The 13,513-nt window shown below is 42.2% G+C and overlaps 1 long non-coding RNA gene across 1 annotated transcript; it reads left to right on the top strand.

The window, feature by feature from the left end:
• Positions 1–6: 6 nt before the first annotated feature.
• Positions 7–9,130, top strand: LOC125918280 (uncharacterized). The gene is made up of 2 exons (XR_007456412.1): positions 7–632; positions 5,889–9,130. It is a non-coding gene; the product is annotated as an uncharacterized LOC125918280 (long non-coding RNA).
• Positions 9,131–13,513: the final 4,383 nt, after the last annotated feature.

The following is a 13,513-nucleotide window of genomic DNA, read 5'->3' as shown; positions in this document are numbered from 1 at the left end:
GTTGTTAGACTCTTCTAGGTCAAATAGATTACAGGTAGGAAATTTGAGATGTGCTACCTGAGGGAAGACACCAACAGCAGTAGCACATGACGTCTCATAAGGACAAGAGTTTGAAAAGTGTAACAAGCAGATGGGTGCTACTCTTTACAGAGAGAGATCGCGTGTGGCTGAGTGAAGCCTGAGGATACGTTATATAAATAAATTTATAAACCTGTTTCTGAAAATACGCTGAATCGTTTTAGTTATACTCTTTTGAGAAAGCAAGGATGAAACTGGCAAAAAAAATGTTAACACTTTTGTTTGTTTTCACATAGATGGAATACATCATTACCATCTTCTGTTAAGTGAAGTATTACGGGAGTAGTTATTTCAGGATTTTGTCAGCAAATTAAACTCTGAGAAAATTTATATGATGTCCAACTTAAAAGAGCATTGTATTAAATATGACCTCTTTTGAAATGGGCCCTTGCTTACAGTAGTTAGTCAAGAAGAATTATCTCCTTATATCCTTCCATTTTGTTTCCAGGTATCGTGATTTCCGGTACCCACCTGGACACCCACAAGAGTATAAACACAACATCTATTACTGGCACGTGATTGCAGCCAAGTTGGCTTTTATCATTGTCATGGAGGTAGGAGACGTCTACTTTGAAATAGTTGATAAGGTAGTATATTTGCAGACCTTTTGTTAGAATTCAGTGTCGCCAACTCTGACTTCAAATACGTTCTTATCTCTTGCTAATAATTAGTTTAGGACATGCATTAATCAAATTTAACATGAGAATGCCCATAATGCTCTAATAAAATGAAATTGGCTGTCTGCTTGAAAAGGTGAGTGCATGTTTGCTAAGGGGATTCAGTCCCTCTCAATTCAGTATTGAGTGCCTTTTTTTTTTTTTTTTTTTTTTTTTAATTTGGGGCACAGGGGCTGCATGATGGACTGTGAAGGGTCTTATTTAAGACTACTAAGATGTGATCTCTGCTCTCGAGAAACTTTCTCAGGGCACATCACATTATGGCAGCAGTGTGAGTGCTACAGCTCCAGAGAACACATTTGTGTTCTAGACAGTAAGGAGAAAGAAAGGTGAGGCTAGCTGTATCTGTTCCTTTGCGTCAGCAAAGAAAATGCTTTTCCAGAAGCCTTCAGAGCAGACTTCCACCTGTATCACACTGGCAATAACTAGAGCTCAAGGTTCCTCCCAGCAGCAAAGTAGGCTGGGGCAGGAGGTATTTGGTTTGCTCTGAACAAAATGAGAATCTGTTAGCAAGAAAAAAGTGTGAGATAGGCTGCCTGCCTGGCTTTGACAATTTTTCTAGTATTGTTTGGTAGCTATTAAACAAACATCAACAGAAGAAGAAACAATTCATCATTAGCTCACCAGCATCAGTGGTTTCCTGTAGTATCTGCTATATCAGCAAGAATCACTAGTTTATATTCAAATATGGAGTTGCCGAAGTATTTACACTGCTGCTTCTGATATCAGGTATGACTAGATACCGTGAGGGGCCATTTCACTACAAGACATTTAGAATAAGCTTAAATCTCCCAGAAGGGGGAGAGCAGGGAGGACAAGGAATAGGAAGAAGGACAGAACTTCGAGGAGGGGCCGTGGTGTGGCTCCGGGCAAGAGCCATTACATGATGTCGCCATGTGGGAGGGCCCCCAGCTGGACGCACGCCGCCAGGGAGTGTGGGAGCGAGCGAGGGTGCAGGTGGACTCAGAGTCCCTGGACGAGGAGGACCGCTGAGCCCTAGCAGCCAGGCCCACCCGTCACACGTAGATGCCCAGGCCTGCCTCCACCCCCACTGGCCACCCGTGGAGCAGAGACCTGTTGGGGAAGCACTGTGCTTCCCCTTTGTGTCTGTCCCCTGGGCTGTTATTCTGTCTAACTCCTGTGATTTCCAGCTAATAATGAAATGAGTATAAAGGGTTTTTTTAATGAGAAAAGAAAATGTCCTTTGCATTTTTGAACTCACTGGAAGGAAGGAGAATCCACAAAGAGGAGGGGGAAAGGTGTGGTGGTCAAAATAGAACAAGTGCGGTTATCAGTGATGCCATCTACAGGCTCAGGAGACCCAGCAGTGGGTCAGAAGTGAGGTGGACCAGCTGAGCTAGAGACTCTTGGATTCATCCAGGGGCCCCCAAAGTGCTCAATTTGCCTCACCGTAGAAGGAAATGTGTATATTCTCCGCAGAAAAAAGTGTCCTCAATTTAGACCACAGTTTTTTCTCAGATTGAAATAATCAAATATGAACTTCCAAAGATCAACAATAACCAGGGGAAATAAGAAAAACCAGGAGTGAGATTCAGCCAAAAAAAGAAAAGCAACTAATTTGGACCCTCAATAACTTCAAGAGTATCTGTTATCAGATAAGGAATGACCACGTTTAAACAAAGAAATGAGAGATTCAAAAATGAGCAAACAGTAAGAAACTAAAAAAGTACTAGGCAATTTTGAGAAACAGAAGTTTGAAAACAGAATGAATTGGGAGATAGGTCTGAAAAAAATTATTCCCAACACCTCACAGGGAGAGAGGAAAGTGGAAAATACAGAAAAGAGATTAAGCAATTTTCAAAAGATTCACAGAAGAAAAAAACAATGGATCATAGAGGAGAGGCAGTTTGAAGAGTTAATGGCTCAAATTCTTCCCAAATAAATGACAGGTGTCTGTTCACAGAGCAGAAAGCACAACAGACATCAAGAAGAATACAGAAATCCGTGCTTCCACAGATTGGGACAGAAGTGCAGCTCACCAAAGATAAGATCGTAAAAGTGCCCAGAGAACAAGGACAGATGACTGATCAGGAAAATTATAATTGGAGTGAGAGTAGACTGTAACAGCAACACAGAGGTGAGAAGAGAGTAGTCGAATCTCTTCAAAATGCTAAAGAAGATAACTGTAAACCTAGAATTATAGCAAAACTCTGAGTTACTGAAAAATCTTTCCATAACGAAAACACTAGGCCATATGGTTTTATAGGAGAGCAATACCATACTTCCTAGAACAGATCGTTTTCGTTTCCTCCAGAGATTAGAAAGCGGAAACACTCTCCAACTCCTTATACATCTTAAAATCAGACAGGAGAAAGAGAAAGGGAAATTCTAAACCAGTCTCACTCATTACATAGATGGAAAGATCTTCCTAAAATGCGCCAATTGAATCTAGCAATATACTTTTTTTAAGTTTATTTATTTTGAGAGCGAGTGAGAGAGAGCATGCATGCAAGCAGGGGGAAAGGCAGAGAATCTAAAGCAGCCTCTGTGCTGCCAGCACAGAGCTTGATGCAGGGCTCAATCCCACAAACCATGAAACCATGTCCTGAGCCAAGGTCAAGAGTCGGACACCTAACTGACTGAGCCACCCAGGTGCCCCAGAATCTAGCAATCTACTTCTTAAAGATGACATCAGACCACATTGGTTTATCCCAGAAATATCAGGGTGACATAACATAGAAAATCCACCTATCTATAAATATTACCTACCTCAGAAATAGACAGAAAATAAAAACCTCTCTTTCCCACAATATCGTTTGCCTCTTCACTGTATAATTTCCATAATTGAGACACACTAGTACCTCTCATCTCGAATATTCTCCACCCTCATATTACCTAGTGTATCAAAGCATTTGACACAGAAACTGATCATTCTCTCCTCCCTGAAGTTACTATTACTCCTCACTTGGCTCCCAGGAAAACACTTTTTTTTTTTTTTGCCTTTTCTCTTACCTTAAGTCCCTTCTTAATTGCATGGCTAGTCCCTTCCTTCTCTTAGTGATCCTGGGGCTCATTCCTTGGTTGTCATCTTTTCTCTCTCCTCACAGCCTTGATGATCTCATGCAGTCCGTTGGCTTTAAATGCCATCTATATGCCAGTGACTCACAATATATGTATATAGATCTATAGATATCTCTGAAACACCTCTCTCCTGAACTCAACCCATGAATCCAAATGCCCACTTGACCTTTCTGCTTGGATATCTAACACATAAATCTGCCCCAAGTGCCCATATTTTCTTAAATTCAGTTGGAATGTTCTCTCTGTCCTGCCCTAAATGTTCTGTCCACAGTGAGTCTGCCCCCTCTCAGTCATGGCAGTTCCATGTCACTGCTTGCTCAGGGTAGAATTCTTGGGAGTCCCCCCACTTACTCCACATACAGTCCTGTTGGCTTTGCCTTTGAAAGTACATCACAGATCTGAACACTTCTTACCAACTCTGCTGCTACCACCAGGTTGGTAATTAGGCCATTTTTTGGCCTGACTTAGGGCCGCAGTCTGCTAACTGGGCTCCCTACTGCCTTCATAGGTCACTGAGTAAAAGCCAAAGTCCTCACTGTGATACGCAAGGCCTCACACAGTCTAGCCATGCTCTGTTATCACTCTCAAGTCACCTTTCCTCACCCGCTGCACTCCTGCCTTGCCATTACTTGAAATATAGCCTGTAGGCTTTCGTCACATAGACTCTGCACTGGCTGTTCCCTCTGCTTCGAATCTCTTTCCTCTTGATTTCTGCATGGCTGTTTCCCTCACCTCCTTAAAGTCTTTGCTCATTGAGGCATATCCAGACTGATCTGTATGAAACCTATATGAAATTTGCCTCCCATATAACACAGAAACTCTTACCACTTTAACACCATGTACAACTTACTTATGTTTAACTCTGTTTATTGTATCTTATCTATCTCCTTGCTGGGTCAGAGATTTGTGAGTACTGAACAAATAAAAAAGTCTTCAACGTCATTAGTCATCAGGGAAATGTAAAGTAAGACCAAAGTGAAAGTCCATTTTATAATCTCTGTGTTGGTTTAAAAAAAAAAATTGATGACAACAAGTGCTGTCAAGAATATAAAGCAAGGGGCGCCTGGGTAGCTCAGTCGGTTAAGCATCTGACTTGGGCTTAGGTCATGATCTCACAGTTCATGAGTTCGAGTCCTGCATTGGGCTCTGTGCTGACAGCTCGGAGCCTGGAGCCTGCTTCAGATTCTGTGTCTTCCTCTTTCTCTCTGCCCCTCTCCTGCTCGTGTTCTGTCTCTCTCAAAAATAAACATTTTTTAAAACTTAAAAAAAGAGAGAGCAAATGAAACTATCACACACTGCTGGTGGGTGTGGAAGCTGGTTTAACTGGTTTGGAAAATACTTTGGTACCATCTTGGAAATTTAAACATTCATGTAACCTAGAGTCTTGGCACTTCTACTCCTAGGTCATGCCCTTGAGAAACTCTCACAGATATCCTCCAGAATCCAAGTGCACAAACATTCCCAACATCATTTCTCTAATACAAACACTAGAAACAAGCGCAATACGTTTTGATGGGGGAATGGATAAATTATAGCGTATGCAAACAAGAGAATATTAACCAGAATTGGTAATGAATGGACTACAGTTAATGTACAATAACACTGATGAATCTTAGAAACTAGTTTTAAACGAAAAAACAATTTTCCAAAGACTGCCATACTTTTTTATAAAGCTCAAACAAGACTAAACAATATATTCCTGTGGGATATATACATATTTGTTAAGCTCATTCTCAAAAATAAGATGATACAGATATACTCACACATAGGGTAGTGTTAACCTTTGGGGAAGAGCTCCCGGAATGAGCTAGGAAAGGAACGTCTCCAAAAATACTACAGCATCGGCAGTGTCATGGTGAGTGTCAGAGACATTAGACACATTATCTTCTACATATCAAATAGTATTCTTGCAATTTTTAAAGTAACAATGGAGCTCGTGGGTGGAGGCACATTGCGCGGGAGAGATTGGATATGTCTGTAGATATGCCCAGCCCCGTGTCCAGATCCGCTGCCAGATGACCTGCAATGGAAGGAACTCTGGGTTCCCCTCCATTTCATTGCGGCTGACCTTTTTCTTCTTCTCTCCCACAGCACATCATCTACTCTGTGAAATTTTTTATCTCCTATGCAATTCCAGATGTATCCAAAAGCACGAAGAGCAAGATCAAGAGAGAAAAATACCTAACGCAAAAGCTTCTTCACGAAAATCACCTCAAAGATGTGACAAAAAATATGGGGGTCATAGCTGAGAGGATGGTGGAAGTGGTAGATAACAATTTACGACCCAAATTAGAATAAGAGCTTTATGTTCTGAGAAGCACTTTACAGAATTTAACTCCGTCAAAATATATTATGAATCACTAATGAGGATGTCTGAGTGAAAACACTTTGGCAAATAGGAGTCTTAGCTATTGCCATTTTCATATAGATTATTTTTTGGTTTCAGCCAGCCACGCAGGAACTGGAAAGTGCGAAGCTTAGATCAAGAAGTGCATAAAACTAATCACCTGGAAAACCAGAAATGTTACCCTTTTTTGATAAATTTGAATTTCAGTAACACAGAAAAAGTCTCTTCGTGTGCTTAAAAACTACCCCTTCTGAAGCAGAATGGATTTCTGTCCCTCCGTCTGATTATTTTCATTTCTTTCTGTTCTCAAGCACATGGTCCCCTTTAAGGCAGTGTTTCATTTCTTCACTTAGCCAAATCTGTGCCAGAGTTCTCTTTCCCTTACAGTACTTTTGTTAAAGACGAGACATGCTTCCCTTTGTGTGATTAAAAATAGCTAACTCAGAATTTCAGTTTGAATGCCATATTAAGTGGCAGATAGACTCAAGAATTCACAATATGTCGGTGTGTTAGCACATCCCTACAGAAAACGAAACCTCACTTAGTAAGAGGGAATAGTTTCCGTCTCCAATTTGGCCTATCTTTTCATCTCAAAGAAACACACTTAATGGATCGGAATAAAGATAGCAAGGTTCTGAAGTGTATTTGTGCTAATCCGCAGTGACACTTTTTATCTTCCAGGAGCACTCTTAGAACATTCTGTGCCTAATCAGTGTTGACTGCTTTGCAGATCTCAAGGGAGTCAGATGACAAAAGTAGGGAAAGTTATAGATTCAAATAGAATTGTAACTCCTATTGACCAGAATAATTAATGTACCTCTTCTAAAGATACGTAGTTTCTTAAAATTACATTTTTATCAACATAATGGTCCGGAAGGACAAGCCCATCCGTTTGCCACCAGTTTCCTTTTATGCATTAGATCCAGGAGGTACAGCATCACAGATCACAGGCATCGCCAGGAACCGCTCACTGTGCAGCCACTGTGACATGAGGGTGCTGTGCACACGCGCTTAAGAGTACAACCGGTGCCCTAATTGTGAGGCGCTCAGGGTTCCCTGCGTGGGGAGCGCCTTTTCCACAAGGATTCCGGGTATCCAAGTGATGAGCATACCAAAGCATGTGCCATGGTGAAGGTGGTTCCCTGCAGCCTCCATTCCCTTGTTCCCAGCCCAGTAACTTGTCTGTAACTGCACGCACCAGGGGAGTGGTGGGCAGAGGAGAGAGGCAGGGATAGACCCGCATCACTCCCAATCCAGAAGAGACACTCTGGTGTTGATTTGAGCTTCCAGCCTCCCTCAGGCTGCGGTTTGGTCACAACCCCTTCCCTGAACTGCACGTAACTTCCCGCTGAATGCCTGCACCACGCACATGTTGTCTTCAGGTGGTTCAACTCAGCAGTCTTTACTATGCTTTACTGCCTTTCAGGTGCAAGGCCCTCTGGTAGGCTCCGGACAAGACACGGGGCCTCACCGCTCACCCTTGACTGGTAACGGGGGAGTGCCGGGGGTAAGAGAGGGTGGCTGGCACTGGGTTCTTACCGGGTGGACTGCCACCCACTGGGGTGCTGCTACATGCCCAAGTGCCATAGGAGCCGAGCCACTCAATCCCAGCAGCAGAGGAAACCTGTTGCAGCGAGCAGATGTAGAGGCTCGATATAATAGAGCTGCTTAACTCAAGGCCACGATTCTAAGTGCCTGCCATGAATGTTCAAACAGACCCAGAAACCAAAATCACTATTTATGTAGGATTCATCAAAGCACTATCCTGAACTTTTGCGTTGTCCCAATGGACAAGGGACAACATTTCACTAACTTTCTTGATCACGTTAACAATGTGAACGAGTGCTCACAACAGGCCGCACGCGCTCTGACTGCACAGGGAGTGAGAAAGGAGTTTCGTCCCGGCTTCTCGTCCCGCCCAGACTGGGTGCAGCTGTTCCTTTCCCTGCTCACCTGTGACGCCGCTCCCGGAGTGGCGTCACTTCTGCCCCTCGTACCTCAGCTCTTTGAAGCGCAGGACTATCTCCTCATGTTGGATTTGCCAACTACTCACTGTTTATGGGAGCGTAGAGAAGGAAATGTTTTTTTGCCTTATCTCCTTGTATATAAACTAGAACTTTAAAAAGTGTGCATGTGTGTTTTTCATAAACCATCTTTCATAAATTGCCTTCATAGTTTAAAATGTGCTTTTGTGGACAGGAGGGGGAAAAACTCTACATTTTTAAAGGCAGAAAATACGTGTGACACTGCCAATAGTCCCCTAAGCAGCGAGGTAGTGGGGATCCGGGGTCACCTGTGACACCACAGTGTTAATGGAACTCTAGTGCTGACTTGTCAGTGTGAAGACAAATGTGGGACTGTGTCTGCAGGCAGTCACTGGGCTGGATCTGTAAATGTAAGCAGCAGCACCCCAAGAAAAAGGGGGTGTGCGACAGTGCCCCTGTGAAAGGAATACCTAGCCCTAGACCTGCCCAGTGTTAACCACTAGAGAACGTTTCATTTTATATCCTTTTGTAATGCCTGTGAATTTTAACATTGAAGCATTAGACCAAAATACTCAGGAGATTTTCCTTTAAATATCCCTCAAATATTTTAGATGTGTCAATAGAAAGGGAAAGCTATCATTTTTGTTTGAAAACTAAGCAAGGCCATCTTGTAAACTGTCACCAAATGCCTTCCCTTGTAATTATCCGTGGGTGCATCTTGGATTTCAGAAAACATTAATTCACTGGGGGGGAGGGGGGATGGGCAGAATGTGCTCTGTTATTGAAACACTGCTTGTACCATTTTCTCATTGTGCCTATTATATGTTAAGATGTTTGAAAACTTAAAATGTATGAGCAGCTTAACGAAAGAACTGAAATATACATGATGCTTTCATACACTGTGGCATAAGATGTAAAGTTTGTAATGTTTTGTGAATTTCTGTGCATTTTAATATTCTTTTATAATTATAAGCATTTTAGTAAATTCATTTTTAAAAACAGCACTGTGGTCTACTCTGTCTTCGTGTTTTTAAGGAGAGCATATGTATCTCAATCATCACCTAGATAACAAATGTGTGCTTTTGTGTAAATGATATTTTTCACAGCCTACACTTACTTTAAACATGACTTTTCTGGGAAAAAAATTGGGTGTGGGTTTTCAGCCACAACTGCTAAAAACCAGTTGTTGGGATTGAGCCCTGCCCAGGATACCAAGCCTGAGACCAGGTGGGAGCTGAAAACCAGCCCACCTCTGCTCACCACACCAGGTACGCCGGAGTCAGGCTGCGTCAGCAAGGAGGAAGAGGCATTTTTCTCTAAATACATAAAGTTGGCTTCTGTATGCTAAAACCATGATTGCAGGGGACAGTGCCCCTCAGAGAGGGCAAGTCGCTAATAATCCCAGAAAGGCTCTGAACCTGCTGTGGCCCTGGGTACAGAAAGGGAAATTATGGAAAAGAAAATAAAGGAACATCTCATTATAAAAATCAATGTTTTTTTATCCTGTACAACATACCCAGATTTTAACTCATTCTATGTATATGTGTATGTATTTGATTTGTTTAATTAGCCAGCTTAAATCTCATTGGGCTTCCAGGAAAACTCTGTAACTGGACCAACAGGAAGAAGTCTTTTCTGATCCTTATGTGACACTCTTGAGACCAACACTAATGTTATTCTCACCGTTAAGTCTTTTAAGTTCAGCAAACGGCTGACCAGAAGTTCCTTTTGTAAGCTAAGAAGCCCCTCTCATTTGCAGGGGATGAGGAGATCTTAAATACAGTTGACCCTTCAACAACTCCTGTTTGACCTTGATAGGTCCACTTACATACAGATTTTTTTTTTATAATTTTTTAAAAATACAGTACTATAAATGTATTTTCACTTCCTTATGATTTTCTTAACATTTTCTGTAGCTTACTTTAAGAATACCGTAACATACAAAATCGTTGTTATTTGGGCTTGGTGTCCTGGTCCAAGATGGCAATATGGGAGATCCCGAATTCATCTCCCTCCACAGACACACCAAACCAACACCTATCTTAGAGCAATTTCTCCTGAAGAACAGGACTGATGGAACGAACTTTTTCACAACAAAAGACCACGAAGAGAATAGCAAGAGACCCAATGACCTGGTAACAAATGGAGCTGTCATCCTCATTGCAAACCGTAGTGAGGAGGGATAGTTCAGAGGGACCCTGAGTAGATTCATCTGCCCTTGGACACGAGAAAAGGCCATGGTTTACAAAGGCAACAAGAAAATACACGAACCAGCCCTAGAACCCTGTCCAATAGCAGGGGAGCTGCTAGAACTCTCTCTGGGTCAGAGGCACTGGTGAGCCCCATGGTTTGCATTCACCCTCCACCATGACAGCACAGACAAGAGCAGTCAGGGTGTCCTAGCCAGCCTGCAGCGAGGCCCAGACCCCTAGTCCACCAGCCTCAAAGGCCAGGGGGCACAGAAAACCACTGCTTAAAAGGGCAACTAGAATATAAAGGATCCAGTCCTAGAATTCTGCCCAATAGAGTTGCTGCTGAAACTCTGAGATGGAGAGGCTGGTGAGCACCATGGGTGGCATTCCTCCTCCACTTGACAATGTGGACAGGGATGGGGTCTGGGTACATTAGTGAGCCTACCATATCAGTGAGCTCCAAACCTACACCAGCCCCAGATGTCCCACCAAAGTGGCCCCCTTCATGGAGCACAGCAGGACACTGGTCAACACCCACTCCAGCTCCAGCCATCTCACAAAGGTGATACAGGTGCAAAGCACCCCAGAACACTCCCAGCTCACACCACTCTGGTTCTAGATGACTTGCCAGGGCACCCCCAGCTCTCACTTTGGCTCCAGACAACTCACCAGGGGGCCCTTTGTGCAGAGTGCCCTGGGACACCACTCCCTACCCAGCCATGCTCTAGCTACACTGCTGTAGTGCCCCTGCTCACCAGAACACTCCGATCCACAGCCACCCTGGCACCCTCTACATGCGGACTCCCCGTCTTGCACCAACTTTAGCATCAGCTCTTCTGCTGGGACACCCTCTGTGCAGAGAGCCCCTGGACCCCCCCCCCCCAACTTGCACTCACTTGAGCTGTTGGGCAGTTTATCCCTCTACAGAGAGGCCCCAGGACTGCCCTGGTTTGTGCCCACTTCACCTCTGGCCATCCCACCAGCATGGTCCCACTCCAAAGCCACAAAAACCACAGTTCCCACCAGCCAACTAGCCAAAGTCACCAGGCATACAGTCTATACAGGGATGACCATGTACAAGATCATTCCTTGTAGTTCAGGAATAGTAGTTCTAGTATTGTTCTTGAAAGAACAAGACAAAACCTCAGGAAAAGAACTAAATGAAATCAGATAAGCAATATGCCTCATAAAGGGTTTAAAGTGATGGTCATAAAGATGCTCACTGGACTAGATAGAAGAGTTGATGAACTCTGTGAGAACTTCAACAAAGAGAAAATGTAAATACTTGAATAAAATATAAATCTTAAAGAATACAATAACTGAAATAAAAAATACAGAGAGGGAACCTCTGGGACATAGCAAAGGCAGTCATAAGAGGAAAGTATATAGCAATCCAGGCCTTCCTAAAGAAGGAAGAAAGGTCTCAGATACACAACATAACCTTACGCCTTAAAGAGCTGGAAAAAGAACAGCCAATAAAACCCAAGACCAGCAGAAGACAGGAAATAATAAAGATTAGAGCAGAAATTAATACCATTGAAACAAACAAACAAACAGATCAATGAAACCAGAAGCTGGTTCTTTGAAAGAATTAACAAAATTGATAAACCATTAGCCAGTTGGATCAAAAAGAAAAAGGAAAGGACCCAAATAAATAAAATCAAGAATTAAAGAGGAGAGATCACAACCAACACAGCAGAAATAAAAATAATAAGAGAATATTATGAGCAATTATACACCAATAAAATGGGCAATCTGGAAGAAATGGACAAATTCCTAGAAACATATACACTACCAAAACTAAAACAGGAAGAAATAGAGAATTTGAACAGACCCATAACCAGTAAAGAAATTGAATTAGTAATCAAAAATCTCCCAAAAATCGAGAGTCCAGGGCCAGATGGCTTTCCAAGGGAATTCTACCACACATTTAAGGAAGAGTTAACACCTATTCTCCTGAAGCTGTTCCAAAAAACAGAAATGGAAGGAAAACTTCCAAACTCTTTCTATGAAGCCAGCATTACCTTGATTCCAAAACCAGACAAAGACCCCATTAAAAAGGAGAACTAGAGACCAATTTCCCTGTTGGACATGGATGCAAAAATCCTCAAAAAGACATTAGCCAACCAGATCCAATAATACATAAAAAAATTATCCACCACAACCAAGTGGGATTTATACCTGGGATGCAGGGCTGGTTCAATATCTGCAAAACAATTAATGTGATTCATCACATCAATAAAAGAAAGGACAAGAACCACATGATCCTCTCAATAGATGCAGAGAAAGCATTTGACAAAATACAGTATTCTTTCTTGATAAAAACCCTCAAGAAAATACGGATAGGAGGATCATACCTCAAGATCATAAAGGCCATATATGAAAAACCCAATGCTAATATCATCCTCAATGGGGAAAAACTGAGAGCTTTCCCCCTAAGGTCAGGAACAAGACAGGGATGTCCACTCTCACCACTGTTATTCAACATAGTATTGGAAGTCTTAGCCTCAGCAATCAGACAACACAAAGAAATAAAAGGCATCCAAATCGGCCAGGAGGAGGTCAAACGTTCACTCTTCACAGATGACATGATACAGTATATGGAAAACCCAAAAGATTCCACCAAAAAACTGCTAGAACTGATTCATGAATTCAGCAAAGTTGCAGGATATAAAATCAATGCACAGAAATTGGTTGCATTCCTATATACCAACAATGAAGCAACAGAAAGAGAAATCAAGGAATCGATCCCATTTACAGCTGCACCAAAAGCCATAAAATACCTAGGAATAAATCTAACCAAAGAGGTGACAATCTATACACTGAAAACTATAGAAAGCTTGAAGAAGACACAAAGAAGACACTATAGAAAATTGAAGAAGACACAAAAAAATGGAAAAAGATTCCATGCTCCTGAATAAGAAGAACAAATATTGTTAAAATGTCAATACTACCCAAAGAATCTACATATTCAATGCAATCCCTATCAAAATAATACCAGCATTCTTCACAGAGCTAGAACAAATAATCCTAAAATTTGTATGGGACCAGAAAAGACCCCGAATAGCCAAAGCAATCTTGAAAAAGAAAACCAAAGCAGGAGGCATCACAATCCCAGACTTCAAGCTGTATTACAAAACTGTAATCATCAAGACTGTATGGTACTGACACAAGAACAGACACTCAGATCAG

The sequence above is a fragment of the Panthera uncia genome, unplaced genomic scaffold (genome assembly GCF_023721935.1).
Source record: "Panthera uncia isolate 11264 unplaced genomic scaffold, Puncia_PCG_1.0 HiC_scaffold_632, whole genome shotgun sequence".
Classification (NCBI taxonomy): domain Eukaryota; kingdom Metazoa; phylum Chordata; class Mammalia; order Carnivora; family Felidae; genus Panthera; species Panthera uncia.
This window is presented reverse-complemented; position numbering and strand designations above follow the sequence as displayed.